Source organism: Typopeltis vanoorti, chromosome 25 (assembly GCF_054136105.1).
Source record: "Typopeltis vanoorti isolate ZY-2024b chromosome 25, IOZ_Tvanoo_1.0, whole genome shotgun sequence".
Classification (NCBI taxonomy): domain Eukaryota; kingdom Metazoa; phylum Arthropoda; class Arachnida; order Uropygi; family Thelyphonidae; genus Typopeltis; species Typopeltis vanoorti.
Genome location: NC_143573.1, coordinates 37,250,577 through 37,272,295, shown reverse-complemented (window position 1 = coordinate 37,272,295; position 21,719 = coordinate 37,250,577). Strand labels below are relative to the sequence as shown.

General features: G+C 35.2%; 1 protein-coding gene across 3 annotated transcripts in view; it reads left to right on the top strand.

Annotated features, from left to right (window-relative positions):
* The window catches only part of Eip78C (Ecdysone-induced protein 78C), a 462,133-nt gene extending 458,162 nt beyond the window's left edge, over positions 1-3,971 (top strand). For all 3 annotated transcript variants that reach the window (XM_090414451.1, XM_090414450.1, XM_090414452.1), the window contains one exon: positions 753-3,971. The gene's annotated coding sequence lies outside the window, so the exon portion shown is untranslated. The remainder of the gene's footprint in view (positions 1-752) is intronic.
* The last annotated feature ends 17,748 nt before the right edge of the window (positions 3,972-21,719 follow it).

The window sequence follows — 21,719 nt, the reverse complement described above, 5'->3', positions numbered from 1 at the left end:
TATACTTGTCAAGAAATTGTTTTTAACTTCAACTCCTGTAGTTATTTTCTGTGAAGGTACAGTCAACACTCAGTACAGCAATCTATCCAAACTGTCCTGTGGTCCTGCAGCTTACTGTAGTAAATCAAAGCAATGAGTTATTGTGTTGATTGTTGCATTTGTCTATCTGCAGGATGAAATTAACATTCTAGAATCATGCCTAATGTTAAACAGTAGTTGTAATTTTTAAACATAGACCAGAGGATTCTGGATGACCAGCGATTTACATGAATGTTTCTATTCCTAGTTATTCTCTAAGGCCTAGCCTAATAACACCACAGAATTTTAAACTGAAATCGTCTATTTTGTATTGTTTCTATCCACCTTTTGTTTTGCAAATTAGTTTTTCAGTAATCGCTCTTCATCTTCCTCTCTTCTTGCACATGCATTCAGTGTTGCAGTTATGCCTAGATCTGCAATGTTGTTTAACTGAGATGTTTGATTTTTAGGAAGTTAAAATATTTAATCTGATAAAGAAGCTTTTTGGTCAGTTTTTGCACCTCACTAAATATAGATTTAGTCAGACCATTGTGTGATATTCTTCATTACTGTTTTTTTTATTTCAGCCTAACCATTAACAGATGTCTTGTTAATGAAGAAAAACATTTTAAGCTTTTATTGTTATCTTTTATACCAGTGTTAAAAAAATTAGCATGTAGTTATTAAATATTGTCTGATTTATTTATGTATATAATCTTATTTCTCTTTTTCAGGCAACAGTGGTACAAATAAACTGAGCGGGGGGAGGGTCTGTGGCAAACCTGCAAACCAGACATTAAACACCGGTTGAGGCATCAGGTCAACTCATGGACTCTTGAAGAATTGAAAAAGGGGAAAAACAATTGTGATTGGTCCTGGTGGATGAACTATGATTAATCAGTTCTTTAGAACTGTACCACTCACTTCTTGCATAGATCTCACTCTGTGGGACCAGGTCTGTCTTGTATTTATTAGACCTTCACCAGTGACATCTATGATCTCCTGTGTTCAACTTGACTAAAGTCATGGTGGTTATAAGTGAACACCTGTGTGATTTAAAAAAAAATTATATATATATACATATATATATACATACATGATCGTGCAAACTGTAAAGTATTAAAATCATACAGGTCATGTGTAAACTATTTTATTCATAGTTTCATCTGTTTGCCACATTAGGAGAAACATGGAAGAACATGGGGATAGAGTAAGAGTCAGGGTAAAAAAAAATTCTTGTTTTGTGTTTTAGGAAAGAAGAGATGAAATACTCGTTATTTGTTGTTGTTAAATTAAATAGTTGCATATACTGTCAAGTGTATTCTTCATCAAGGCAATGTGTTATTATTGTGTTGATTGTTACCTTTGTCTAACAGAGCAATGATCAAAACAGATGTTTCTGTTAAACTGCCTTTCATGTAAATCAGAAATTAGTTGAATTATCATAGTTGTGGTATGTGATTTTAACACTTTAAAGTTTGCATGATGTTGTACCTTGTTTTGTTAATAAAAGTGGCACAAATAATCCCATAGGAACCATCAGATATATCATTAAAAGTCTAATGGTGACTGGTGCTGTTTTATTTAAGGAATAATAGGCATTTCTGGTGAGTGAAAAAACCTTCATTTTGATGCTGAATATAACTTGTATATGGGGAAACGTGCAAAATATAATGATATTGTCAGAAAGAGCACTGGATGACTTGTATGCAGGTTAAATTATGAACAGAACATAGATAAGAATTAAATGAAAGCAGTAAGGAAGGAAGGATCAAGAATTTGTATGGCAAAAATGAAAAGAAAATCAAAAACAATTTATGTAGTTTAAGCACTGATTTTTAAGGTATCTGTGATAATGTGATTTGAGATTAATCCTCACTGATAGTGTATTCATCTTTGTGGAGTGTTTTCTTGGTATATTCAGTTACTTTTTAAACTTTTCTAGTAGCTTTTCATCCAGTGTGCTTTCCTAACCATTTCCATATTCAGTCACTTAAGTTTAATATTAAATGAAGGATTTTTCACCATTATAGGGCCACTTTTTTGTTAGTTTTGTTTATCTTCCCTCATAAACAGCACCTATTGCTGTTGGCTTATTTATGAGATATTTGACTTGTTTGTGTCATTTGGTAAGAAGAGGAATGGTGCTGTGTACCTGATAATGACCTGAATTCTGATATGACATTAGGGATTATGATTTGAGGTTTTACCTGTTGTAAACATTTTCATGTCTTAAAATCAAAAAAGGACTCTAATTTGAGTCAGTATTTGTGATCAACACCATGTGTGAATGTCTAGAGAAATTGTAATATTTAATGTATAAAATGTAAACAAGATGGGATCAAATGATTCACTTTTATTGTAGTTGAAAAACTTCATGATAATAGGCTATATGCAAGTAGGTGCTATGAGTTTCAAATTATATTTGTAGTAAATGTTTTGCCTTTTGAAAGTTTTGCTGTCTCTATTTGAGTATATTGTTGGTAGCTGCCTGCAAATATTTTGTCTGTTTGTGTATTGATACTTTTTTTGCATGTCTATGTGTGTACACACATATGCATGCACAAAGAAAATAGCTACTTAGTTCTTATGCACATACAAGATATTTGCATAAGCCTATTATCAGGATTCCATGTTATCTCGAATACTTCTTATAGATTATCAAATGAGCCACAAAATCATAATCTCTAGTTAGAAGGGTGATATGGAATCTCAGTAGTGGTTTTATTTTTATATACATATATATATTACATATATAGTATATACACATGTATTGTCACTCATTAAATCATAATATACTCCAATTCTGCAGCAGTCATAAGCATTATCACTAGGGAAGAACGTTTCGTTGGGCTGGGTTGTCATTAACTTAACATGAAATCTGTTTCACCGGTGTTCCATCTTTCTATCCTGTGTTGGATTGTACTACAGTTTTGACAAGGGTTCCATAGTCCTGTGCACTCTTGTTTGGTTTTTATAGCAGGCTTTATGTTAAAGTGCAAAAATGCCAGTGCCTTCAACTGTTCACTGCCATATTCGCAAAGGCAAGGGCCTGGCTTATTTCTTCTGTAGAAACTACTTAGCCTGTAGTGGACTAATTCTGAACCTGAGTAAATAAAAAGTGGTATGCAAAACTTGTTGTCTTTTCTGTACATTTGCTTTTCATCCTGCATGTGTGCTTGCACACACACATGCAACACATCATTCATTGGTGCATAAAAATGTTGAAATGCAAAATATTTAAAAAAAATAAATCAAATAAACCTACATATTTCTAGAGTAGAAATTTTTTTTTTTTTTTTTTTGTCTGTCTGTTGAAATTGTATACAAAAAAGTGTTTTAAATAAATAATGAATACAGAACTTTAAGATGGACATATATTTTTTCAAGTTTCTTTATTCTTGAAAGTGAAAGGTCATAAAATTGCTTAGGCAGTACACGAATCCTTAAACAGTAATTCATTTAGCCATTCCTCATGATTTTTGTTCTTTAAAAAAAAAAAAAAAAAAAAAAAAGCTCTGTAATCGAATTTCTTTTTCTGGATTATATACTGTCTAATAAAATCAGAAAAGAATTCATTTCTTCTGAAGGAAAGAATTTTTTTCTGACTATACCTTACTTTTTTGCAGTGGTATATTCTGTGCATCTCAGTTATGCAGTTTTCTAAATTTCTTATCTTTCTTTACCCTAAATTTTGAACCTTGTAAGAATTAATAGGATACACAGTGTGTGTAATAAGCAAATTTACATAATTTTCTGTATAACAGATTTGTAGATGACTGATCTTTTTTGCATCATCTGGGAGAAATATGTCAAAATGATTTTATTTTTCAGTGACATATCACATTAATTATGACATCATATACATAATTGTTCATATCAGTAGTTATGAATCATAGTTGAATTGTACATTTTTTTTTTAGTCTAATAAAATTTGCATTTCATTTGTTTTACATATTACTTTGAGAATATTTATTTTCCTCCTGATGTTATTTAGATGTGTGTTAAGTTGCAAAAAAATGCGTATCCTTTAGCAACTAATTCTATATTTTTTCTTTTTTAATTTTTATAATCTTAGCTCTTCCAAGAAATTCATATAGTGTGTATTTGTTTAACATGTAGAAATGACATTTTGTTCAGTTCTATGAATGTCATTATAGTATTATTGTTACCTAAACTTTTTGATGAATTCTTTATTCTTTTTTTTTTTACTAGTAAATGTATTCATTTGCATTTAGCAATGCCCATCTGTGAAAACCAAGTAAAGATCATTAAAAGAATCCTGAGAACTTGACATCCATCACACTGAAATAGTGTTTGAAGGATCTTGAATGCCAAATTACACCAAAATCAGGTATCTCAAACATTGCAAACTATCATGGAAAAACTGAGATCCTGAATTTCCTTGCTTTGCACTAGTTTTATGTTATAGTACAACGAATAAAAAAAAAATTTAAACTATCACAATGACAAAATAAACATTTAAGTAAATGTTTATTGCGCTTTATGGAGATTTATGTTTGCAGTGAGATCCAACGTGCATTTCCTTAATAGGTTTACATGCCAAGGTCATATGTTCAGGGTGTGCAGTGCACACCCATGGAATAGCAATGTCACCGATATCATGTTTTTTTGCATTTATTCTTGTTAAAGACTCCCCTAATTGTTTCCTTGCTTCACGTGATTCCTAAAATTCAACACAATATACTAATGCTTCATGAAGAGGACACTTTTTTCTGACAAGTAAACGTTGCCTCATTTGCGTTAATAGCTTGGGTATGCAGTTACAAATATTGGACGCCTTTGAACATATGGTGTAGCAGGTCAAATTCTTAGTATTTCATTGGCTTTAAGCCATCCAGAAGGGGGGGGGGGCTGAGACAATAGCACCCAGAAATCAGTGGCTGTGATTGGTTATTGTGTCAACCAATCCAATTGAAGATGAGCACTGGTGTGCTATACACTTAAAACTTTTATACATCAATAAAAATGCAATCATACGATCAAATTGGCATGAATTTTGTAGTGTGGGTTGCATAAGCCACATGACAGCACACCCAACTGAAATGGGCAAATGATGCCAATGTTACATAATATACTTGTGTATTTTCTACACTGTGCCATCCCATCTAGTTTGCATGGCAGAGATATCTAATTCTTATTGTGGTGGTGATAAAATTCTGTGAAATGGGTATATACACACACAATAATACTTCAAATCTGCACTGGTCATGAGGTTCATTTACGCTCATAACTTCTTGCATGGTTGTTCAGTTAACTGCTATGGAAGGCAGCACACTAAATAGAATTTTCTTTTATCAAGGTGTTAATCTTGATAAGAATTATTTAAATTTTGTTAATGTTTAAAATGGCAGCTCATAATTTTGATATCTTAAATTCAGCATCTGGTGAAAATGCACCACTTCTTCATCCCATTGTAAACCATAATTTGGCTGAATAATATAGGTTTTTATTGCTGTAAAGAAAAAATTCTTATTTTCATCAGTAATTATACCCAGGAATTTGCAAACTAAATTTTATGTTTCATGTGAACATGTAGACTAGTTGAAGTAAAATCACACTCACCCTGTGGTAGATCTTTATTGAAAGCCGCATTCACTACACGAGGTACTCTTGGATATTGTTCAAGAGAATAAACTTTAACTGAACTAATGGCCTTTCTCACCTATGTTGACAAGAATAGATAAATTGTTCTCACAATGGGACAGACTTTATCCCAACTAGTCTTAGACAGCTCAGTATTAATGTTTGTTGTAATGCACAAAATGTTGGTTGTCACCTGTAGCATATTTCACACCATGGGTGGATTATGTAATGTGGAAACTGCTCTAGACTAGTCATACAAGCTATTATAGAGGACCTCTGTGAGAAAAAGGTATATGTGAAACTACAAGGGGGGGAAGGGTGATTATGAAGAGCTCAGGAGACAGCTTGCAGGTGTAGCATGGAATGAGGAGTTAGCTGGAAAAGAGATCAATGCAGCTTGGGGGATTTTCAAAAACTATCTAGTAGATGCAATGTCTAAATGTATTCCAAGGGTGAGAAGGTTAAATAAGGTAGGTGTGAGATGGGTGAATAAAGAGATTATGGAGGCAGCATAAGAGAAGTGGAAATAACCAATTCCATGAGGTTTACAAAGACCAGGTGACTTGGTTGGTGAGGGTAGCTAAAGTGAGGTATGAATAGCAGTTAGCTAATGAAGTCAAAAAGAATCCTAAGGAGTTCTTTTGATATGTAGCCAGCAAAAGAAAGAATGATTATTGAAGAACATTGATTGGAGAAAATGGTATAAAGACAGCTGTTGTGGAATGTATGGTGGAGATACTTAATGAGCAGTTCATAAAGATCTTTCAATCTTGTGAATGTGACTTCATGGAGAGATTGAGAGCAGTTGATGATGGAAGGAGAGACTAAGTGAGCAACAGGTGTATGGGGAGTTGTGCAAACTAGATGTTAATAAGGCTGTGGGACTTGATAATATATCACCACGTATTCTGAAGGAATGTGCCAAGGAGTTGACACCTGCCTTGAAATATTTTCTTAATACGAGTCTTGCACTCGGTCAAGTTCCTAAGGAGGGCAAGATTGTGCCACTTCATAAAGGTGGTGATAGAACTCAAGCATCAAACTATAGGCCTATCTGTGTGTCAGGTGTTAAGTTGTTGAAGCTTGTGAGAACTAGGATCCAGAGTTGGGTTGACAACAATGGTATTATCTTTGATGGACAGCATAGATTTGCTAAAGGGAGGTCTTGTTTTAGTAATCTACTTACATATTACAATAAAGTGACTGCTTCCTTGGACAGAGGAAAAGGATACACAGTAGTATACTTGGATTTTGCAAAGGCTTTTGATGGATTACCTCATGATAAGTTGACAGTCAAACTAGAGCAGATGGGGTTGGATATTAGATTAGTGCATTGGATTGGAGACTGGCTATCTAATAGGTATCAACAAGTTGTGTATGGGGAAGCAATATCCAGGAAAAGGAAAGTCACTAGTGGAGTGCCTCAGGGGTCTGTTTTAGGGCATTACTGTTTAACTTGTATATTAATGATATTGGTGAAGATTTGGATGGAGATATTCAGTTGTTTACAGATGATGCAAAGTTGGTGAACCATGAAGAGTAGAGAAGATGTGGCATTACAAGAAGATGTGAATAAATTGAGTGGTTGGGCACCGAAATGGGGATGCGAGTTCAATGTTGCAAAAGGTAAGGTTTTAAAAATTGGAAAACAAAGATGGGATGCAGAATTTATGCTTGGTGAGGATATATTGTTGGAGGTAGAGGAAATAAGAGATATGGGGGTGATAGTGAATAAGGATCTGAAATTTAGGGGAGACATAGCCAAAATTGTGAAGAAAACACAATTTTGTTGTCTTCGCAACAAAATTGTGTTATGATAGAGACCTACAAGTTAGGAAGGGGTTGTTATATTATCAATGCTGGAGAAGTTCTACAGAAAGGTAGTGGAAGAACCAGAGGTCATCCCTGGAAACTGCATGAAGAGGGTGTGAGAAGGTTTTTTTCGTGCAGAGTTGCAAATGATTGGAATGCCTGAGAGTGTGGTGTCTGCAAGGAGTTTGAGTGTGTTTAAGACACAGCATGATGAGCTGTATGTGTGGTAAAATGACCTCCCAGATGAGTCTTTGACTACATGAGGGGTAATAATATTTCAGGGTTCCACTAAGAAAAGTATAGTCATAGTCAACAAAGATAGTTCTATGTAAATACTGTATTTACATCCGTACTACAGTGGTATTTGAACCCATAGCCTGTTATCTGGTGAGCACAGGTGCTACTTGGCCAACCATGCTGGAAAAATTAAGATCGTGTACTATCACACTTGTTCATTTGCTAAGCATATTTTAGCAACTAAAATGCTCATTTGAAATGCTTGAATCTTACTGTTAATTACCAAAAGGGAAGAAAATTTAAATAGAACTAATAGTCTTTGCTGTTACGGCTACTAGTCATCTGACATTGATTAGTATAAATTCATAGAATTCTCATGTCAGATACTTATCTGTTATAATTCCTTTTTAATCTTAAAAGAGCAGGAGATTTTAAATTAAATCTGCAACTGATAACTGAGTTGGCTAAGATAATCTGTGGTGTATCTTGCTCTCATCAGCCTATTCAAGTACTGTGAATAGTATCTTCCAAACAACCTCATTCTGTGTACTAATAAGTTGGTAAGCAGTAATTTCCAGAGACTGATTCATCCATACCACTGCAAGTGGAATGATTCATTTTCGATAGAACATTCTCTAGCATGTGATAATACTATTGTTCAACTTGCTTTACTGTTTCAGTATTGTAGAGTAATCCTGACACTCATTATTGTCTGTCAATTTGTAAGTTATGCAATTGATTTTTTATGAGTTGCAAAGTTTTGGTGAGAAAACTTGTGTATGCAATTTACTAACTCAGGAATCAGTTAAAGAAAGACAGAAAAAGTTTTAGTTCGGTTACTAAAATTGAGTTTTGAATGATTTTTGTGTCTAGCACTATGAATGCAAGTACCATTTCCACAGGGCTACATGGCAAACTCCTTTTTAGTATTTTGTTTAAAATTAAAAAAAAAAAAAGATTTAAAATTCATAGCAGCAGCAACAACTAAAACTGGAACGTGTGACATGAAAACAATGGGATTAAAGTTCCACTATACTCTTCAATAAAAATAAAAAAAATTGAAATGCAAATGGTGATTTGTGCAGAAATATACAACTATGCCACTTGTACCTAATGTTTCACAATTTATATGTATTAAATAAAATTTACACGGGTGTCCAAAAGCTAAGAATGAACTGCATTTTTACCTGTACGTGTGTGTTTGATATATATATATATATATATATAGTGAAAAATTTTTCATGACTACAGCCAGATGTGGACATAAATTTATCTCCAGCATACTGATAAATTATATTACACACACACACACATCAAAAATATTGCGTACAAATTAAATTGCAATATGTTTTGGCAAAAGTTACACATTTCCCAAGAATGTTAAGGAATTAATGTTTACAGAAAAACATATTTCAGTATGGAATATGTCCAGCCCGAACTGCAATACAGATCTCGCAACATTGTATCATGCTTAGCAGCATTTAGGAGTTCTTGAGGCAAACTGGCGCACTCCAACGAAAGGATAAGGCCTTGTTTGTTTTCGAGCAGCAATGCGTCCCAAATGTGTTCTATGGGATTGAGATCTGGGGTGCGTACTGGCCACCCGATTCGATTAATATCTTCGGCCTCCAGAGTATCGCCATTACTCGTGTACGATGTGGTGTGGCATTGTCATCCATAAAAATGAATTTTTCACCTACAGCACCACGGAGCAATCGAACATAACGTTGAACTTCGTTACAAAATCTATATTAGCGTTGTCTGTATGGGAATTTAGAAAGAATGAACCTATTTCTTTTCCATGGGGAAAAATATTCCAAAGAAAAAAATTGATTTAATTAGCAAGTTTGAAGTTAAACAGTATGGATGTTGACCACGAGCTGCTCAGGCTTTTTCATGTTTAGGCAAAAAGAGTTTAATGATTGATGGTCAGGTGGCACATCCACAATGAAAGTTGTGCAAAAGAGAAAACCAGAACATTTGAAAAAGCGATTCTTTCAGAGCCTCCTATTAACAGAAAGCTAATATTCTGATTTTGCCTTACCATGCTGGCCACCTTTCTTGATTGATCTTTGCACTGCTCATGAGATAGCTGGTCATATTCTCCTTATATACATACCTCCACAACATTTTCTTTTTTAAACTCATGCTGAATGATGCTACTTATCCAACTCCTTCCCAATTTATCTTCCTGACCTTGGGTACATGGTGTGATATTATTACTTCTTACCCATTGACTATTTTCATACACTGATCATCTTTCCCTTACAGACCCATATGCCACTTTACAGCTTCAAAGTGCTTCCTAAATGTATCATAATCATCTACCTTGTAGTTTCATATATACCCTTTCTTAACTGAAATATCCCCACGCGATCACTTTCCTCCATTGAAAGCAATGCAGCTACTTTAGTTATCGACAGGTCTTCTGATCCTATAACAACATCCAACACTCGTACCCCGAGTCACCTCCATCACTCTCTGCTTCAAGTAATCATCTCTCAGTATGTGTATAGATTACATTTCCTTTCTGCCATACGATCTCTCTTCCTGGAAATGAAAATGAAAAATTAAATGGTATAGATGGAGTACTATTGTCTGTGAAAATACTAGTAGTAGTGGTGGTGAGCGGTAGATGGCGTTGGTGTGGTTGTGGTTGGTGAATTGAGTGGTGGAGACAGAGTTGTAGAGTAGGTACCCTCCCTTCATGTGTCTTTGGCCTCCCTGGAGGTGTCAAATAATAATAATATATATAAATATATATATATGTTAAAGATACCAAGCTATTTTAAACCTGGTTTTACTCCATTTCCCAGGTAAGCAAACAGAGAAGTAAGTCAAGTTTGCGCCTGCAAGTATTGCAAGTCTAGGTGACTCCACACACAGTGCAAGTCAAAGGCAACTTGTGGTAAAGGTGGTTAAGCTCTGATCACTATTCTTAATAATATTTACCCTTAATGCAAAGCACATCTCCTGGAGGAGATGTATGAAGCAATGTATTAAAGGCAAGGGGAAACTACCCAGACCGGTTTCGACCTTTATTGAGGTTTAAAATAGCTTGGTATCTTTAACATTTATTATACCCAAGGTAAAATACTTTCTACATCTATCTCTCATTCTGAGATTTTTATTTAATAAGGTTAAAACACCTTATGGTAACTTGTTCTGGTAAAGTACTTATAAGCTCTGTATTACTAACATCTTGGTATTTCTAGCCTAGCTTCCACTGATGAGACCTCAATAAAGGTCGAAACCGGTCTGGGTAGTGGCCCTTTACCTTTAATACATAGCATCATACATCTCCTCCAGGAGATATGCTTTGCATTAAGGGTAAATATTAAGAATATTGATCAGAGCTTAACCACCTTTACCACGAGTTGTCTTGACTTGCACTACGTGTGAGGTCACCTAGACTTGCAATACTTGAAGGTGCAAACTTGGCTTACTTGGGAAATGGAGTAAAACCAGGTTTAAAATAGCTTGGTATCTTTAACATTTATTATACCCAAGGTAAAATACTTCCTACATACACACACACATATATATATAATAGACAAAAACATAAGAGAAACACAAGCAGGATTTATAGCCAGCAAGTCATGTATAGATCAAATAGCAACACTCAACAGCAGTTATAGAACAGTCAATAGAAAAGCAGTCAAATATAAATATAAATATCATCTTTGTTGATTTCGAAAAGCTGTTGGCATAGATAGAGAAGCTGTGTAGAAATTGATGCATTGTAGCATACTGTATACTATATAAAATTATCAACTTAGTTAAGCAAACTTATGAAAATATAAAATACAATTCATACACAATGGAGAAAACTTTCAGGAAAGTTTAAAATTACGAGGGTGATCTGAAAGGTTCTCGGCCTAGCAATGAAAAAACGAATTTATAATTTCAAAATTATTTTTATTTTTTCAACATAATCTCCCTTAAGACTAATACATTTATACCAGCGATGCTCTGGCACCATTATACCGTCCCTGTAGTGGTTCTCAGTAAAATCTGCAAAATATCCCTCTACAGCTACAATCGCCTCTTGATTCGAAAAAAAACGCTGACCAGCGATGAAGAGTTTTAGTTCTAGGAACACAGAGAAGTCAGAGGGAGCGAAATCTGGGAAACAGGGTGGATGTCCCAACAATTCATAGTGCAGATCCCTTAAATTTCCCATTGCCAAAACACCTTTGTTGGCAGGTGCATTGTCCTGATGAAAGATGATTTTTTTCCTTCTACAAACTGAATCTTTTCTCAGGAATTTTTTCGTCAAGTCTGGATAAAAGATTGGAATAATATTCCCTGGTTATTGTTTTACCCTTTTCAAGATAATGAACAAAATGCCTTTAGCATCCCAAAACACTGATGCCATGACCTTTCCTGCTGATGAACCGACTTTGTTTTCTTTGGCGCTGAACAACCGGCTTCTGTCGACTGTTTTGACTGCTGTTTGGATTCAGATGTGTAATGGTGAATCCACTCTCATCCATAGTAATAAATCGACACAAAAAATCAGTTTTATTTTCCTGTTAAATCGGTCCAAGCACTGTTCAGAGATTTTCATGCGTGTGCGTTTTTGATCTGCTGTGAACAAGCGCGGTACCCATCTTGCACAAAGCTTTTTCATTTGCAATTCTTCAAGCAAAATATATCTTACACGTTCTTTTGAAATGCCTGTTGACCCGTCGGTCATCCAACACCACGTTGTGCACTTTATCAATGATTTCTGGTGTTGTTACACTTTTTGGACGTCCTTCACATGGATCATCTTCAAGGCTGGTAGTATACAGCCTCGTTTAAACTCGGCAGCCCATTTTTTAATTCTCGATAACGAAGGAGAAGAGTGCCATAAACATTTATGCACTTCGAATGAATTTGTTTTAGAGTTAAACCTTCTACAAAGAATTTTATAACCGCACGATATCCAGTTTTATCCATTTCAAAGGATACAGACATCACTTTTTCTTCAGGCAGCTGTATAAAACAAACTACTTGATAGAATGAGTTGCAAGTTTACATGGATGTTTATGACAAATTTAATGTACCAACTTGGAAAAAAAAATCTTGTCGATAATGTTGCCATCTATGGTCGAGTCCGAGAACATTTCAGACCATCCTCGTAAAACAAAAGGTAAACAGGACTGCATTCTCTCGCCAGCAAAAATTTTTCTTGTTTCAGACGAGGTTCTGAAAAATGCCACGAAAAGCACAAAGGCGTATTGTCTATTTTTCTTTTCATTCTTTCTAGAATTATTCTTGTTAGTATTTTACTTGTAGTTATGGAATCTAACAGAACAACTACATAGCCTGTATTTTAAAGATGATGCATGTTTACTGGCAAATATACAACGTTTTTAGTATTCAAGTAAATTAAGAAACCTTGACTGTCAGATTAAAAATAAGTAAATTTAAAACGAAAATAAAAAACATGAAGACACAGTATTGGATGGTCAAATTTTAGAAACAGCAGATAAATTTAATTATTTAGGATTAACAAAAAGGAGGCAGCAGAGAAATATAAGAAATCTAAGATAGAGAGAGCACAGAAAATTTTTAACATGTTAGGAAAAATATGGTGATCAAACGAAATAGGTTTAAAAAACAAAATCAGGTTTTTTTAAAAACACAAATCATTGGCTAAGAAGGGGTTCTGAATTTCTTCACGTTCAATAGTGAGGACATTATTACTGGAGCTGAACTGAATTGCTCTTGCTGAACACAGACTACATTCACTTCCACCAGTACAGCCACTCAGGAATTGCTGGCTATGCCTTGAACACCCACCATACAATGGAAGAACGACTCTCTGGCACGGGAAAGCGGGTTTTTTCTCCCGGGAACTGGGGTTTTTTCATCTCGCAAACTCAAGAAAATCGACTGTAGAACCCACATTATTTCAGACATTAAATATATTGTGTTAGGGACCACGAGATGGCGGCACTTGTTGAGACGTCTCTCTTCACTGCGTGCTGCTTAATTAGTGACAGCCTTGGGCAAGCTATCTCTGATTGGCTACCAGTGGAGAGTGACTGCCCACTCAGTCTCCAAAAGTTAGATTGGGCTAAACGGCCTCGCCTACTCCCTATACGGGAATAAAAAGGCGTTAGCTGATTTTTTTTTTTTTTTGACAAATAATAAGTCACCTGTACTATGCTTTGGAAACAAGGGCAATAACTAAATCAATTACTGGGGAAAACTGCAAATAATTGCTTGAGAAGAATACTAAATATAAAATGGCCCAAAAAAGATATACAATAAAGAATTATGGTAGAAAACTAAATAATACATGACATCAGTCAGAGAAAATAAAGATGGGCATAATATACCCTAAGAAAACGTTGATAAACACAAAGCCGAACAAGAATTAGAGTGGAGTCTGAATGGAGAGAGAAAGATATGAACAAAGATGAACTGGCAAGAGCTTGGAAAGATTGAAAAGAACTCGATACATATGATAAGAGAGAGAGAGACTCAAAATAAAATCAAATGGAGTTATGTAGTCTGGGTTTTGTGCTACCAATGGAGTAAAGAGTAATAATAAGTAAATAAAAGCACTTTGAAAATAATGAAAAAAGCCGCCCATTCCAAAAAACGTCATTTCTCATTTCTTCTTCTCCTGCCTCAACACAGACATCTCACTTTATAAAACTTCATTTTCTTTGATTTGATTTTATCTTTCATGAGAGTGTCGAGGGTGCCTATATAGCCTCGTTATAACTTCGAACATGCTATATATATTGGAAAATGATCGTGGGTAGTGGTGAACTCCACACTACCGGTGCTAACTACGGATGAAACTGATTGTCTAACGACATCTGAAAGTCCATCTACTCTTTCAGATGTCGTCTACTAAGGATGATTATACATTTTGAGGAGCAGAAAAAAGGCATGAGAGGATTTTCAATAGCCAATTATGTGTTGTTTGTTTAGCGGGAGGAATAATATGGATTTTTTAAATCTCCTGAATGAAAAATAAGGCCATCTTGTCTCAATTTCCTGTATTTTCTGGCCATTTGTCCGTTTTTGCAATTCTAAAAATACGATTTACTCATAAAAAAATTTTCGACATCTCTTATACGGCGAGATGATGTGTTCTCAATAAATGAAAAACCTCTTGAAAGATTTCTTACGATAGTCTACACGTGTTTGGAATCCAGACCTTTTCAACCAAAAGTTAATTATGATCGTCCTTGATGATACTTCATTACCAAGACTCAGCTAATATATTTGAAAGTGTAATTTTACGAGCACACACACACACACAAAATTAAAATGTAAATTTTGTCTGGCCTATGAATATATCATTTATGTTCATGGGTCATATATAATATGATTATAACTGAAAAAAAACAACAACATAAATACCTTCAAGTTATTTATTAATAATACGACTAGATTTAGATTTTCAGTAAAGGATGAACCATCATAGGCTATGAGGAATGATTGTTATAATAAATAATAAATATAATAAATCAGCTAACGCCTTTTGATTCCCGTATAGTAGGCGAGGCTGTTTTAGCCCAGCCTAACTTTCGGAGACTGAGTGGGCAGTTCAATCTCTAGTAGCAAATCAGAGAAAGCCGACCCAAGGCTATCACTAATTAATCGGTATGCAGTGAATGAAGAGGGGGGGATAGCAAGTGCCGCCATCTCGTGGTCCTTAACCCTAACACAATATTTTTAATGTCTGAAAATAGTGTGGGTTCGATTGCCGGTTTTCTTAAGTTTACCGGACGAAAAATCCGAGTTTCCGGGAGAAAAAATTCGCTTGCCGTGCCCGAGATCGATTAACTCAGGAACTGAGTCGAAAGAAGGTTTAGAAAAAGTGCCTCCAGTAGGCGACTAGACTCGAACTTATAAGTCATCCTTCGTGCGGTCAAGCGCTGAATGCATACGCCACTTGTACTGAGTTTATTTGTATCAACAACAGCAGCTGTGTACATTTAAAAATAAATATATATACAGCTATTTACAATTTGTACATAGGCTGCTAATTCTATTAGGCATTTTCATTTACTCGTTACAATATACTTATGACACCTGTTTTACAATCGCTGTTTAAATAAGATACAACATCACATGCTCAATTTCTATTTTCCTTATTATTATTCTATTTTCCGTATATATATATATACATACACATATACATCTGTAGTTGCTCCTGTCATCTCCGTGTATGGGTACAACTCCGTTAGTAGTTTTTCATCATCATCAATTTTGCTTTGTCTGTCTTCATGGAAGATTACATATCATACATTTCTATTTCTGTCAGAATGTCATCCTTGTTCAACCATATCTCACTTATACCAACAATTTGGGAAATTGGAAAATTTTCCCGAGTTAGTCGATCTCTGGCACGGGCAAGCAGGTTTTTCCTCCCGGAAACTCGGGTTTTTCGTCTTGTAAACTCAAGAAAATCGACCGTAGAACCCACATTATTTCAGACATTAAATATATTGTGTTAGGGTTAGGAACCACGAGATGGCGGCACATTTGAGCCGTCTCTCTTCACTGCGTACCGCTAATTAGTGATAGCCTTGGGCCATCTGTCTCTGATTGGGTACCAGTGGAGATTGAACTGCCCACTCAGTCTCCAAAAGTTAGATAGGGCTAAATGGCCTCGCCTACTCCCGTTTACGGGAATAAAAAGGCGTTAGCTGATTTTTTTTTTATTATTTTTTTTCATATACATACATATATATGTTAGCATTGACATTTTCCATATGTACAATTCGTTTTACATATATCTTCATTTTATATCTTTGTTCACATATTTTGGATGATTATTTTATTAACTTAATTTAAATGCATATCTTATTCTTAAAATACATACATTGCTTATGTTTTTATTTACATTTATATATGCATATATTTTGGTAGTATCTCTATATCTCATGCAGATTTTATTTTTTTGTAGGCACTCTTATTTTTACAAAAAAGAATTCCATCTTGCTTTAACATTATATTGTTTGCTTAACTTAAGAGGTAAATCTGTAATTTCTTACATACGAAGTTTTCTGAATTGCAGAATTAGTTACAGGTCTATAAATGGATAACATATCCTATTTACATTTTGGGTTATTATCATGTTATGAACTTATGTTATCTGCATTTCTTACAATTGACATTTCTACCGTCCTTGTGTCTATATATACAAGAACATATACATATTTGTGGTAATATATCTTAATCTACATATTTATTACTAGAGTAGTATTGACTTATCTTAAGGAGTAATTTGCTATTTACTTTTCTTTTCTTTTCTTTTCTTTTCTTTTTTTTTCTTACACAATTAGATATACATATATATAACATTCTTATCCCTTATATATAGGCGTACCTATATATTATTATTAATATTTTTTATTATTTTTTTAAACTTTCACTTATTTATTTTAATTATTATTTTATATACATATATACTTTTTTTAATTTTATTTTTTTTTATTAGATTTGATATCTTGTTGTCATTATTCCTCTCATTGTGGCGAATGGGCCTACGTTAACAGCACCTTTGTCTGGGATTATGCTTTTTTTGTTCAGATAGTGGGTTATCATTATTGTTTATAGTTCGCCCACCGATTTGAGGTCCCTCGACACTTCTGCGCATCTCAGAAAAAGAAGTATCCATTCCGATAATAGGGTAATCAGTCCGTATAGTGGGATGAGTTGTTTATTATTACCGGTCGGAAAATTAACTTCTCTTTTATGATTATTGTAGTTAACTATGTTGCTTGTATAACAGTTGGAAAATTTTACCTATAAAGCACGTGATTTCGCGTGTTGGCGACCAATTCGGACGTCCTTCATTTTTTTCTCCCCTTCAGCATGAATCGACTATTCTTGGAAAGACGCGAAGCAGGGACCTGGAAACGGTGGGCGAACTATACCACTAACTACGGGGGTTCCATTCTTCTCCTTCTTCAATTAGGCCGAGTTTCCTCCATTGCTGTGTTGTTATGCTTTTGGTTTGTGTAGTGTTTATGATAATTTCCTTTAAATAATTGTTAATTTTTGCTAGTATGTCTGGTCTGGTGTCTCTTCCGTGTATTTTGTCACATATGTGGGACCATATTGCATACATTGTTATTATTATGATTATTAGTTCTGTTTTTTTTTTCATTTTTTGGTCTTCCAACCGAAATAATGTGTTTTCAGAGAATGGTTGTGTCTTATGTAGGAATTTCTGTATGGTGTTCCATACTGTGGACGTTTTGCTACAGAACATCATAATATGATATATTGTTTCTGGGTCGGGACAGAAATGACACTTCGCTGGGCCTTGTAGTGGGATTTTTTTTGCTACACACCACAATTTTGTGGGGAGACAGGCATGATGTACTTTATAGAAGAATGTTTTGTATTTTGGTGATATTGGAAGTCGGAAAACTTTGCTAAGCACAGGACTTAGCCTAATTTCTCCTTTTCTTATTTCCCTGTGTTGGGGAGGTGGGAATGTCACTTGACTTAATGTTTTATATAGTTTTCTTGGTTTGATTGTCAGTAAGGTTTCGGTATCTGAGTGTTTCATTATATATGTGTACCCTTCGGCTATTTCTTTGAACATTCTCGGGCTTGGTTTTTTTATATCTGGAAGTGAGCTTATAAACCTATGCGGCAAACACTTTTGTAAGAATGTTGCCGCATAGGCATGATAGGTTTTTGTGTGTGCTCGGGCTGCTGTTATTGCCCTGCCGATGAGAGTTTTCAGATGGATGTTTAGCAATGCTAAACCTCCAGCTTCAACTTCATGGAAGAGGCATTTGATCTGCGCATGGCTTCATTCTGAGAGCCCCAGATGTATGTAGCGCAGAGCCTGTGTATTTTTTCGGCCCACCTTCCGTGATACGGGGTGTTGTGTATCTTGTACCACAGGCGAGATGTTAGGTAGATGTTGCAAACCCAGGCCCTTCCTCTGACGGACAGCTGTCTAGGGCGCATTGCATTAATTTTCTTCTTTATGCCGTCATGGAGTCTTTCCACTGTTCTTCGTGTGATTCTGAGCTTCCGATGTTGATGCCCAGAACCGGTATATAATTATTCACCTGTATTCCTGAAGGAATCCTTGGTTGGTTTTCCCACTTTCCAATTATTTTGCAGTGGGATTTTGCCAGATTCACATTCAGTACTCAGGCTTTGCTGAAGTCTTTTATTATTTTGAGTGTTGTGTCCAAAGATTTTTGTGTTCCTAGTGTTAAAGTGACGTCATCAGCATATGCCAAAATTTTGGCGTCACTTTCTCCGTATATATGTGTTCCTTTGATATTGTTGTTTGTGTTAATGGCTATAATGAGTGGTTCTAGGGCTAGAACAAATAGAGCCATGGAAAGTGGGTCTCCTTGCCGGATGGAACATTTTATTGGGAAAGAGGCTGAGAGATTTTTATTAATGATCAGCCTACTTTCCGCGTTTCTGTACAAAAGCTTAATCGTTTCTTTCCAGTTTACTCAAACTCCTATTCGGTCTAGTGTTTCAAACAGGTATTGGTAGCTAACTGTGTCAAATGCCTTTTGAATATCTAGACCCATTACAATACATGGATTTTCTGTGAGACTGTAATAATCGTAAATGCGTTGGAGGTGCATTATTGTGTCAAGAATATTTCTTCCTTTCACTGCACATGATTGTGCTGGTGAGATAAGTTTATGGAGGTGCTTTTGTATTCGGTTTGTAAGTATTTTAGATATTATTTTGTAATCAGTATTCAGTAGGGTTATGCCTCTCCAGTTTTTTATGTCTTGTAACTTCTGTTGATCCCCAACCTTTGGTAGTAGTACAATATGTCCTGTGTTGAATTTTGCTGGCGTTGTCTGTGTTGTAATCATCGTGTTGATCATTTTAATAAAAATATGTTCAAATTTTGGGAAGTATTCTTTATAGAATTCGCCTGTTAGTCCGTCTTCACCTGGTGATTTGTTATCCGGGAGCTGTTTCACTATAAGACGGCATTCTGCTACGGTGATTGGTGCGTCGATCTCCTCAGCCTCCTGCTGGGTGATTTTGGGGAGGAGTTAAAGGAATCTTTCTCTTTCTTCCTGACTGCTGGGTTTTTCTTGAAATAGTGAAGAAAAGTATTTTTGAACACCACGAATTATTTCGGAGTCTTTATTTAGGGTTTGGCCTTCGTATGTTATGGTTTTTATTCTCTGTTTTGCGTTCCGTTGTTTCTCAAACAGCCATGCTGTCGAGGTCTTCCCTTCATCATTTTCAATTATTTTGAGACCAGCACGTAGCCACGCTCCTATTTCCTGAAACTGTTTCGCTGTTATGCGGTTTTTAATTTCTTCTATTTCTGTTCTGATTGTTTCATTATTTCTGTCATGGTGGTGATACAATTTTGATAATTTCTTCGTGTCAGCGTTCTGTTTGTTCCTTTGTTGCTGCTTTTTTATTCTACTAATTTTGATTGCTGTTTGTTTTGTCATGTGTTTAAATTTCTCCCAGGCTGTTACAGCATTTCCTATGGATTCTATTTCCTCAACTATTTTCTCTATGTTATTGTTGAATTCATCGTCATCTTTAAGGTCTTTATTAAATTTCCATAGGGGGAAATTTCTGTTTGTAAACTTATCAGCTGTTTCTGTTTGTTGATATTGTAGTTCAGCCATCACCATATGGTGATCGCTGAACATGACAGGTGTGTGTTGTGCAGTTTTGACCTTTATATTTCTGAATGTTTGAATGTATATGCAGTCTATTCTAGAGGCGTTTCCGGGTGCAAAGTATGTGAATTCCTTCTTTTGGGAATGCAAGATTCTGAAGGCATCTGATAGGCCACAGTGGGTGAAAACTTGTGAAATTTTTCTGCGGAAGTAAGTTTGGGTGTTCTTGATCCTTTTGTGGTTGTTCTGTAAAGTTCATATCTCCTGCTATTATTGGGTAATTTTTTTGTTGAATATAGTGTCGCACTTCCTCCCAGAAGGTGGTCTTATGATTATGTGTGGCTGGTCCATATATGTTAATTATGTTGTGTATTTTTTTCTGCCAATGGAGCTCGACCTCCAGAACTCTATGCCTGATTACGACATTATGGGATAATATTTGGAGGTTACCCGATTTTTTTATTAGTGTAGTAACTCCACCTACTCCATTGGTCTGAGCCTCTTCGGCAACGATATGGTACATTGTTTGTAACTTGTATTTGAAGATGTTTGATGGGTCAGTGTTGTTGTGCAGTCTAGTGTCTTGTATCATAAGTATATCGGGTCTGTGTTGAAAGATTAAATTAACTGTTAGTTGAATCGATGTTTTATTATTTAGCCCGTTTACATTTAGCGTGATGATTTTTAGATTCTGAGTCATAGTTAGAAAGTTGAAAGTTTTCTAGAGCCTTTTCTTTCCGGACACATAGCTATTTTTTTTTTCTTTGGGTTTTGACTTCCGGCTTTTGGTGATGTTAAGCGTAAACTTCATTTTTGCTCTCTTTACTGGGGTCTGTTTAGTATTCAATTCTGATTTCTCTACTTCAGGCTCTGGAATGATTGTTATGTTGTGTTAATTGTGAGAGTTTTTCTGATTGGTTTGCCTGCTCGGGATGAAAAGTCCGATGTAGCAGGAAAGAAACATCCTTCCCCCATATGCGACAGGATAATTCATCTTACATTGTAGCCCTTATAAAGATTCTTTGCGACCTAAGATACTCCAACCCGTTTCCAATGTAACCTAAAAGTTAACCTAGGCTTTTAGTTCAGGTAAAATCTCTAACCTAAGTTTTTTTAGTTAGGTTAGGGTTTTAGATTTAATAGTTTCTTTTGTTTTGTTTTATTTTGAGAACCTTTGTAATGATGTTAGGCCAGTATTATGCTTCTATTATGCATAAATCCAGCAATGTACGGCCTGCATCGATATCAATCGAGCTATGGTGGCTAATACTTACGAACAGCAAAAGATTAGCATGGCGACAACAAACACGGTATTGCGTGGGATTTTAATAATTCCAATTAGGTGAGTATGCGAAAATTGACATGCTCTTGTTTTGTATTTGATTAGCCATAACTGGGGAACCTTTAATGAGATTTATTCTTAGGTGAACATTACAG